The 9,899-nt window shown below is 41.8% G+C and overlaps 1 long non-coding RNA gene across 1 annotated transcript; it reads left to right on the forward strand.

The window, feature by feature from the left end:
• Nucleotides 1–2,671: 2,671 nt before the first annotated feature.
• On the forward strand, nt 2,672–3,091 carry LOC131508934 (uncharacterized). The gene is made up of 2 exons (XR_009260218.1): nt 2,672–2,868; nt 2,963–3,091. It is a non-coding gene; the product is annotated as an uncharacterized LOC131508934 (long non-coding RNA).
• Nucleotides 3,092–9,899: the final 6,808 nt, after the last annotated feature.

Consider the following 9,899-nt stretch of genomic DNA (forward strand, 5'->3'; position numbering starts at 1 on the left):
TTATTGACCTCAATTCTAAAATTGTAGCCAATTAAATTGTGCACTTCAAGGGGCTCGATTTCTCTTGGCTCCTTTGCTAAGTCTCATCTGCAGTAATTCAATACTTCACCTCTACTGTGCTAAGTATATTTCTTGGTTAAGTTTGTTTCTGGTTATAATTCTGATTTGTGCCCAGCTGGTTATTTGTTCCAAATGATACCTAGAGTAATCTGGCTTTTGATACCATGGCCTGACCATTTGGAGATTTCTATCAGGTAGCAGACAACAGGAGTTAATTCTGATACTTTGTGGACATTTGGAAATTTGGGGGTGAGAAGCCATTAGCCATTTTGTCCTTCCATTCATAAACAGAATCTGCTTGTTTGAATCTGATATAGATTTCTCCAATTGTAAACATCAGCTCCCTTTTTGTTCTCCCCAAACTCAAGCCGTTTCTTTCTGTTTTTTTATTATGGCCACAATAGTTGTCAATTCAAATAAAAGTGAAAGTTCAACATCAAGATGCTATTCATTTACACTGGCCTCTTTTAAGAACTTTTGACGTTGGTAAAGTGTTACACCTAAGTGGAGTCTTAGAATAGAAATGAAAAAAAAAAAATTAAGCTTTCTTTCATTGGTTAGGAGTTTCTAAACAACGGAATCATTTCAAATTAAGGTCCCTTTAGACATCTTTTAATAAGGCTATCTGATAGGGAGAATAGAAATTGATATCATCAAAAATTAGTTTATTAATTTGAAAACTAAGTCTTTTAATAGGCATATAAGTAAAAAAAAAATTAACAGCTTTGTTAAGGTGTAACTGAGATGTAATAAAGTTTACAACTTAATGTTTTGATATATGTAAACACCCATGAGACTATCACCATGATCGAGACATATCCATCACCCCAAAAAGTTTCCTCATACCACTTTTTAATTTAAACTGGAGTACAGTGATGATTCATAGCTGCAATCCCACTACTGATCAGCAGGAGAGTTTTGATCTGCTCCCTTTCTTTCTTTTTTTTTTTTTTTCAATGTTTATTTTCGAGAAAGAGAGACAGAGGGACAGAGTGTGAGCAAGGAAGGGGCAGAGAGAGCGAGACAGAGGGAGACACAGAATCTGAAGCAAGCTCTAGGTTCTGAGCTGTCAGCACAGAGCCCAACATAGGGGGCTGGAACTCACGAGCAGTGAGATCATGATCTGAGCTGAAGTCAGACACTTAACCAGCTGAGCCACCCAGGTGCCCCACGATCTGCTCCCTTTCTGCCCTGAGCCTATTCCCTCCTTCTGAGGCAACCTGGTGGCCCCCAGTTCCCGGAGGTCATCACGCTGATGCCAAATTTAGTGCAGACATCTTATAGACATAACACATTATAGCCCAGAGCTCCTGGGCCCGAGGGACCCTCCTGCCTTAGCCTCCCCAGTTCAACCACAGGAGTCCTTGACAGATGATCTTGTGCATTATAATGGCCATCATAATCAGACAGAACATCAAGGACTTCAGAATACACATCAATCAAAGGTTTCCTAAGCTTTCTACGACGGCTTTCTTTGTCATCTTTCTGTAATACTGATTTTCTTATTTCTTTGTTGTCCTTTTCTAGCTATTCCAACATCCCCTGGTACTTTGAATATGCAGAAGTTTCTTTTGAATTTGGTCAATTCTCTCTGACACCTTACGTTTCAGCTGGGCATAGCTCATGCGACACTGGCCAGCTGCTCTGCACACTTCCTCCTTGTGCTCTTGAATTTGCTCTTGTAAGACAGTGAGCTCACCAAGACAGTGAGCCCCTTTCTGTAATGCTGCCCCTTTCAGAACTGTGAGCTGTTGTGCTCAATGCCATTTTTCCAATGAACCTTCCACAAGCTGAGGCTTTCAACCACCTTGTCAAAATCAGATGCCAACTTTGCAAAGCCCTCTGAATTAAGCGGGCTTTTCTAATTTCCCCTCAGTTAGATGTACTCATTAATCTCCCACACAACGTCAGGCACAACCCATTTATGGTCACTAAGGTCAAGTAGATAGTTCCACTGATCAAGAGTCCTTTGGGCTGCACAGACACCAGCAACAGCAGATCCTAGTATGAGCCATCAAAGTTTTAAGAGCCTTGGAGCTAACCTTGCCGGTCAAAAATGCCTTCAGGGTTGGTAGTCATATTTAATTGAAGAAAGTTTCGATTTACATAAAAGGAGACTAGTTAGAGAGAACTGCCAAAATGATATCTTTTTAAAATATTTCTTTGAGTCGAGTCGACACACAGTGTTCCATTAGTTTCGGGTGTACAACACAGTGATCCGACACCTTTCTACTATGCTACGCTCACCCCAGATGTAGCTGCCATCTGTCACCATACAACCCCGTGATCTCCTCCCCTGGCGTCCTGAAGCCTTAAAGTAGGACGAGGTGAACAAATACTTTGTGAAACCAGATGCAGTTGCAGCTAGAGCGGCAACCTTTCTCTGATGTTTCACCAAGGACTGTCGACCTCACCGGCCACAGCAGTCAGGCGTTATCGCCACATTCCGGGGAAAAGGAGGTCACACAGGCGCTGAGGAGGCCACGCGGGGGATCCGGCGTCGGCTCCGGACGGGTCCGGCTCCAGGAGAGACTCGAGAAGAGGACGTCGGCAACCAGAGCGAAGGCGCCTCGGCCAGTGGTGCGTGAACTTCCGCAGGAGCCCGCCCGGGACCCGTACTCCGTCCGGCAGGCAAACGGCCACCCCACGCTTCCTAGGCGCACAGCACAAACGGTCCGTGGAGAACTAACGCGTGCGCCCGGAGCCTCTCCTTGTGCCACCTTTTCATCCCTTCCTCCCGTTCCTGCCCATCCCCGCTGCCGGCGCCGATCCGGTGTCTGTCCTTGTATACTGACTTGCATTCTCTAGGTGGGATATAAATGGATATGCTCTTATTTGTTTTTGTCAGGCTTCTCTCACTCCACAGAATTATCTTAACACTCATCCGTGTGTCTATCAACAGGTCATTTTTTAGGGCCGAGTAGTATTCCACCGTACGGACCCAGCACATTGCTTCTGCACGCGTGTCGCGTGGATGAACATTCGTGCTGTTTCCAGTCCAAATAAAGCCGCCGGGAACATTGCACGTTCACATCTCTGGGTACGTGTTTTATTTCACTTGTCTCCCAGTGGCTGCGCCGTTTTGTATTCCCATCAGCAGCGTGTGAGAGTACTTTCTTGCCCACGTTTGGTGTGGTCAGTTTTGACTTTTAGGCATTTTTATTTATGAAATTGCCCCCTTCATCTTCCTTTATATCTTCTATTTCTCTGCCGAGAGTTTTAAACATGTTGTTTCAAACGCGTTTATACCTGCTTGTTGGGGCTTTTAAAAATGATGGGTGTTTTGGGGGCGCCTGGGTGGCTCAGTCCGTGAAGCCTCCCACTTCAGCTCAGGTCATGATCTCAGGGTTCATGAGTTTGAACCCCAGGTCAGGCTCTGTGCGGACAGCCCAGAGCCTGGAGCCTACTTCCGATTCTGTGTCTCCCTGTCTCTCCGCCCCTCCTCTCTCTCCCTCTCTCTTTTTCTCTCTCTCTCTCTCAAAAATAAATTAAAAAAACATTAAAAAATAATAAATGATGGCTGTTTTAAAATTCTCATTAGGTAATTCTAACAATCCTGTCATCTCAGTGTAAGTATCCATTCACTATCTTTTTTTTTTTTTTTTTTTTTTTTTTTTTCTAACTCCAATCTAGGTCATCTTTGTTTTTGGTATAACTAGTGATTTTCAACTGATACCTGGATAGTTTGGGTACTATGTTACCAGACTCTGGATTTTATTGAAATATTCCGTTTTAATATGCTTCTTCTAGCACTGCCCCTGTGGTTGAAGGGAGGTACCACCGCATTACCTCATTATATTAGATGGGGTGCGATTCTTGTTTCTCTCCCAAGCCTCTGCTGACATCTAAGGCAGAAAGACATCTTGTCACTGTTGGAGCAGGGATGGCAAGATTGGGAGTTCAGGCCCCAGCGAGGCTTGCGCTGATGCCAATCTGCCTAGGAAGTGATCTTCCTTTCCCCAACCTGACCTCTACTAACACCATGGGGGGGGGGGGGGGGGTCCTTGTTACCGCTGAGCAACGATGAAAGTCTTGACTCTCCACTGGGTCTGGGTGTCCTCTGATCGCCTACAGAGAAGGAGAAGGACACCTCATTACCACTGAGGGGTTGAGGGTACAGCCTCTCTGTGTGGTAGCTGCTGACACTTCCTGGAGGAGGTCTCCTTGCTCCTGAGCAGAGCATCATAAACACTTACCTCCACTAGGTCTTTTAGAGGACGGCAGGCTTGTGACATCTCAAATCATATTCCCTTTTTCCATATCAATATAGTTGCTTTGCGCCTCTTGTCATAAATACCAATGCTTTATTTAAAAAAATTTTTTTTAATATGAAATTTATTGTCAAGTTGGTTTCCATACAACACCCAGTGCTCATCCCAGCAGGTGCCCTCCTCAGTACCTGTCACCCACCCACCCCTCCCTCCCACCCTAAAATTTTTAATGTTTATTTTTGAGAGAGAGAGACAGAGCACGGGTAGGGAAGGGGCAGAGAGAGAGAGAGAGAGGGAGACACAAAATCCAAAGCAGGCTCCAGACTCCAAACTCCGAGCTGTCAGCACAGAGCCTGACATGGGGCTCGAACTCATGAACTGCAAGATCATTACCTGAGCTGAAGTTGGATGCTTAGCCAACTGAGCCACCCAGGTGCCCTAATACCAGTGCTTTAGAATTCTTTGATTCTGATCATCCTTTACCAATACATTCTTGTGTATTGTTGTTTCACACTTCAGAGTAGTAATTATTGTTCTTAAATGTCGGTTTACCTCCAATTTAAGGCAATGTCTCTTGAATGTCTCAGATTTCACTTTTAGCTTCTGCTATCAGTAATCCTTCAAATTCTTTCAGAATTTTTTCAGACTGTTTCATCTTTTCATACAATGAGGTCCTAAGTTTTATACTCCCTTCTTTTTTCCTAATATTCTTAACCCTCATTATTTACAAATGCATGATCTCAAAGTCTGTGCCAGCATGGATATTTAAAGAGATCATAAGGTTAAGTATGTAAAATATAACACAAATTGCATGTGCGGAACATCCTAAGGGTTTATTTATTTATTTATTTTTTAAGTTTACTTATTTATTTTGAAATGGAGAGAGAGCAAGCAAGGGAAGGGCAGAGAGAGAGGGGAGAGAGAGAACGCCAAGCAGACTCTACACTGTCAGTTGCAGAGCCCAGGGTGGAGCTCAGACTCACAAACTGTGAGATCATGACCTGAGCAAAAATCCAGTGTTGGACGCTTAACCGATTGAGCCACCCAGGTGCCCCACGTCCTAAGGTTTTAATTCTCAGATCCAATGGATGATAATACTCAATTCAGAGGGGAAAGAATATGAAAATGCTTGATAGTTGGTAGTTGCTGAATAAATATTAATTTGCTTTCCTTTATTTCTAAAGTTTATAGACTCAAAAATTTTCAAGATTTGAGAGAGAGCTGAAAATTCATGTTTAGTTTGTAAATATACAAATTGGTGGTTTAAACTCTGTATTCAGCAGGCTCTTTTTATCTTTCCAATTATTCTGCTGAGGAAGCTCTTAATGAGCATGTTTCAGAGATCACAAAAGTAAAACTGACTAAGGCAATAAGCCCTTAATCCAAAGCAATTCAACAAATAGGCTTTGAGTGCCCATTAAGTCTAAGGCACTGGACTCAGTGTTGAGGAAGTTACACAGCTGAAATAGACTCACACGCTCTGCCCTCCTACATGGCAAGAATGAAATCACCGACAATGGCAAGAATGGAAAAGAAGTCTATTACAGAGTTGTTGCAAAGCAATGTAATCTCATGCGCGTACACTGAAGGAATGGAGAGAGAGAGCAGAGTAGAGAAAAGGGACATGTGGCAGGATGCTGGGGAACTTGCAGACAGAGTTTTATATGTTCCCATGGAAACAGTTAGACTTGAATGCTTGGGTGCATAAGGCAGTCTTACCAGGTGCCCGTTATCGGTTTGGAGGAGGGGAAAAAAAAAATCACATTTCCATGACAGTTACAGATTAGCTGAGCAAGTAGCTTTCCAAAGTGATGTACTTGCAAAAAAACAGATAAACATTGTCCAGAGTGAAAATGTTTGTATTCTCCAGCACCAGCTGGGTAATTAGATCTCCCCTTAGAAAGGACCAGATTGCAGTTTGTGCTTTTTGACCATTTTACCCAAGATAGCAAGATCTTCTACACAGAGGCAATTTTCTTGGCGGGGGGTGGGGGTGGGGTGGAATCTCACAATATGTAGGTAGAGAGTAGGAAAGAAAATTGAAAATGGGAGAAGAAATTGCCCCAAAGAGAATCATGCAGACATTTTGGAGGTTACTAAAATAAGACAAGGAGTTAGGGTGTGTGTACACATAGGAAGTTATGAAATATTTATAATGGCATTGAGACATTGAGGTGTTTGACAGTGTAGTGAAGCAATACTTTCTGTAGTGAATTGGGATTTAAGAAAGCAACACCAACCATCCATCACAGATCAAAAGGTGACAAAGAAAGAAAAGAAATGTAGACAACATTGCAGAAGGAATCTGTGTATAGTCTGCGTTTAGCAAAACGTGCGGTTTAATTTCACACATTTTAGGGACATGGAAGACAAAAATGTTATACTTGCTCCTTCCAAAGAAGAGGGAGATAGATGGTAGATAGATACATAGATAGATAGATGGTAGATAGATTAATTTCTGCAATGATTGAGCTATTTGTTGAACCCTAATAGTATCTAGATAATAGTGACAACAGTCAACACAAGCCCTTAAGGGAACACAAAGACAATGATACCAGTAGGCAAAAGCCTGCCGAGAAGTGAAAGCATAGATTAAGGATTATTTCTTAACTCCTAGGGTACACAGAATAAAGTATTCAGAAGGGAGTGGGTAATTGGGAAAATCCTTTGGAAAGAAGTTAGTTTTTCGTTAGATTTCAAAGACAAGTGACTACAGATTGACAATGTGAAGCCAGAAGCCCTGTCAATGCATGAAAATGTTTGCAACCCAAAACAAAAACTATAAAGTTTGAGCAAACATCGCTAGATGTAGATGGTAACTATGAAGGCAAAAGCACAAGTCAGCAATGGGAAAGTATTGGTGCTAAATTGTCCCTCGACAATACAGACACAGGGTAATTGCTAAGCTACCTCTGGGTGATATGCTACCTCTCTGGGCTGGCATTTTTGGTGCATCCTGTTGGCTTGGGCTTTCCGCATCAAACTCCCATTCTAGAACCAAGAAGTGTGGGTCCTAGAATAGACCCAGGAACAATGGTACTGAGATAAGTGTAACTAGTCCTCAACCTTATGCTGCTTTTTAAAAACAAATGAATGATACAATTAATGTAGCAATATTGCTCTAAATGTATAAAATGTAGAAACATATAAAAATAACTTTTGTATTCAGCATCCGTATATAATATTTTTTTTGTATATTCTCCTTTCCTTTCCACGATTTCTTAAGACTCGTATTGTTTATTGAATCGATGTGTAGGAAAAAAAGAACATAACACCCTAGTGTGCTTAAGGCCTGTGCCAGGAAATAAGATGGAGAAGCTCAATGTTAAGACTCCGAAGACGAGGGAGATGGCAGTTAACTGAAACCAGGCTCTCTGAAGCCATACAAATAGGAAACTGACTACTGGCTCCTATGTTAACTAGCTAAGGGATCTTGGCCAAACTTTCAATACTGATGACCCAGAATTTCCTTCAATGTAAAGTGAGGATAACAGTACCAAACCCAAATGGTTATTATGAAGGCAAAATAAAGTTATACAGATCATGTATCTCATTTACTCACTTAGATACGAGTGGCTGAAAAGCCACTATCAGGGGCTGGAAGAAGGAAGTTCATGTTAAACAACAAAAACAATGGATGCTTGCAATGAATCATAGGCAGAAAGCACACCTTTTGAGCTCACAGCTCTAGGGGAAATCTAGAAGGGGTTAGAATGTGTTGGTGATGTTGGTAAGGTATTTCTAGAAAGAGTTGGTCCCCAAAGTAATTGGCCATTGTGTAAGCAAAAAATGAAAGGAATGAAAAATTCGAGTTCAGGACTTTGCAGATGAAAAGCTATCTGCTTTTAGAGCTCCAAGTTGAAAGAAATACATCTTTAAAAGCTTTGAGCAGTGGAGCCCTGGTAACATGTCTCCCATGAATAAAGTGATGCGGACAGAGATAAGATGTGATCTTTTCACTTATCTTGCCAGGTAGCTTAAAATGAGTTGGGAATTAATGGAGAAACAAAATAACTCTAGTGAAAAAGGAAGAAAAGAAAAAAAGAAGAAGAAACAATATATTTGTTCATGATGTTTCAGAAAGAATGCCGGGTCTGGTTATTCTGACATGGCAATGACTATCCCACAGAACAGAAGCCTTTTAAGTGTTTGAATGAATTATATTTCCAAAGAGACTAGGAGTCAGGACCAAAAATTCTTTGTTCAACATGACATACAAAACGGAAACAAAAAAAGTTAAGCTCCCTAGATTGGCAGGAGACAGGCTCCCAGGAGGGTAAATCCAGCAGGCTCATCTACATTTTACATGAGTTCCAGTAAATAGGAGACAAGGATGCTCCTCCCTGAAGATGGAACCAGTAGCCTTGTTAAACAAAACCCAGGAGAATTTCTCCCTTAGAGCAGAATCTAGGAACGTCTTTTGCTGCCAGAATAGGGCTTTTATGCTGCCCAGGGGGACCATAGAAGAGCTGTGTGCCTCCCATCCACCCCCATTCCTACTTTCCCGGAATTTTGTGATGGTCATCCTGTTTCCACTCCGTCACTGCAAGTGTGATGTGTGCAGCAGAGAGGGGATTGAAGTACGTGGGTACCGACAACTTGATTTATTTTTGTCCAGAGGTTGCCAGATAAAGGAAGGACTATCTATCACACACAGATCTTTGTGGCGGAGCTGGTTTGCATCGAAGGGATGGTTGTCCTCCTTGGGGAAGAGGTTGGTCGATTTCAAGAAAGGAAGCCGGAGGGAAGTGGATATTTGGTGACCAGCTGGTTAAAATGATAGTCTGTGGAGGAGATACCTAGATGCTTACCAATTATTTTCCTCTTCCTGAGAGAAGAAAGCTTGTGAGTTTCATCTATTTACATTTATGGGAAAATGTACACATATAACCTTTTTATTTTGAAATCGTTTTAGATTCATTTTCAATTTAAGAGATAATATAGAAAGACCCGACTTCCCCTTTACCCCATTTGCTCCAATGATACTATCTTATAAAACCGTAGTACAATAACACAGCTGCAATACTGAAATTGATACAGTCAAGATGGACCATTTACACACCCCTCATGCGAGATTCCCTCATGCGACCCTGGGATATCCCTAGTCACTTTCCTCTCTATTTCACTTCCTTCTCAAACCCTGGCAACCACTCACCTGGTCTCCATTTCTACAATTTTGTCATTTCAAGAATGTTATATACATATGAGTTTATAACCCTTTGGGATTGGATTTTTTTTTTTTCAGTGAGGATGATTCTCTGAGGATTCATCCAAATTGTTGTGTGTTTGAATAGTTCATTCCTTTTATGGCTGAGTAGTTTCCCATGATATGGACATACTGCAGTTTGTGGACCTGTTGAAGGACGTCTGGGTTGTTTCCCGTTTGGGGCCATTACAAACAACGCTGCTATAAACATTCGTGTACAGGATATTGTTCACACAAGATTTGTGTGAACTCAAGTCTTCATTTCTCTAGGATTAAGTGGTCAGAAATGTAGTTGCTGAATTGGATAATAAACACGTTTGGGTTTTAAGATAGTGTCAATGTGTTGCTTAAATATTGCAATAACTCCAAATTCTCAAAATCTGAGTTTCCCAGTCATTTCTTATGGTTCTCATTGCTCTGCT

Source organism: Neofelis nebulosa, chromosome 4 (assembly GCF_028018385.1).
Source record: "Neofelis nebulosa isolate mNeoNeb1 chromosome 4, mNeoNeb1.pri, whole genome shotgun sequence".
NCBI classification, from domain to species: domain Eukaryota; kingdom Metazoa; phylum Chordata; class Mammalia; order Carnivora; family Felidae; genus Neofelis; species Neofelis nebulosa.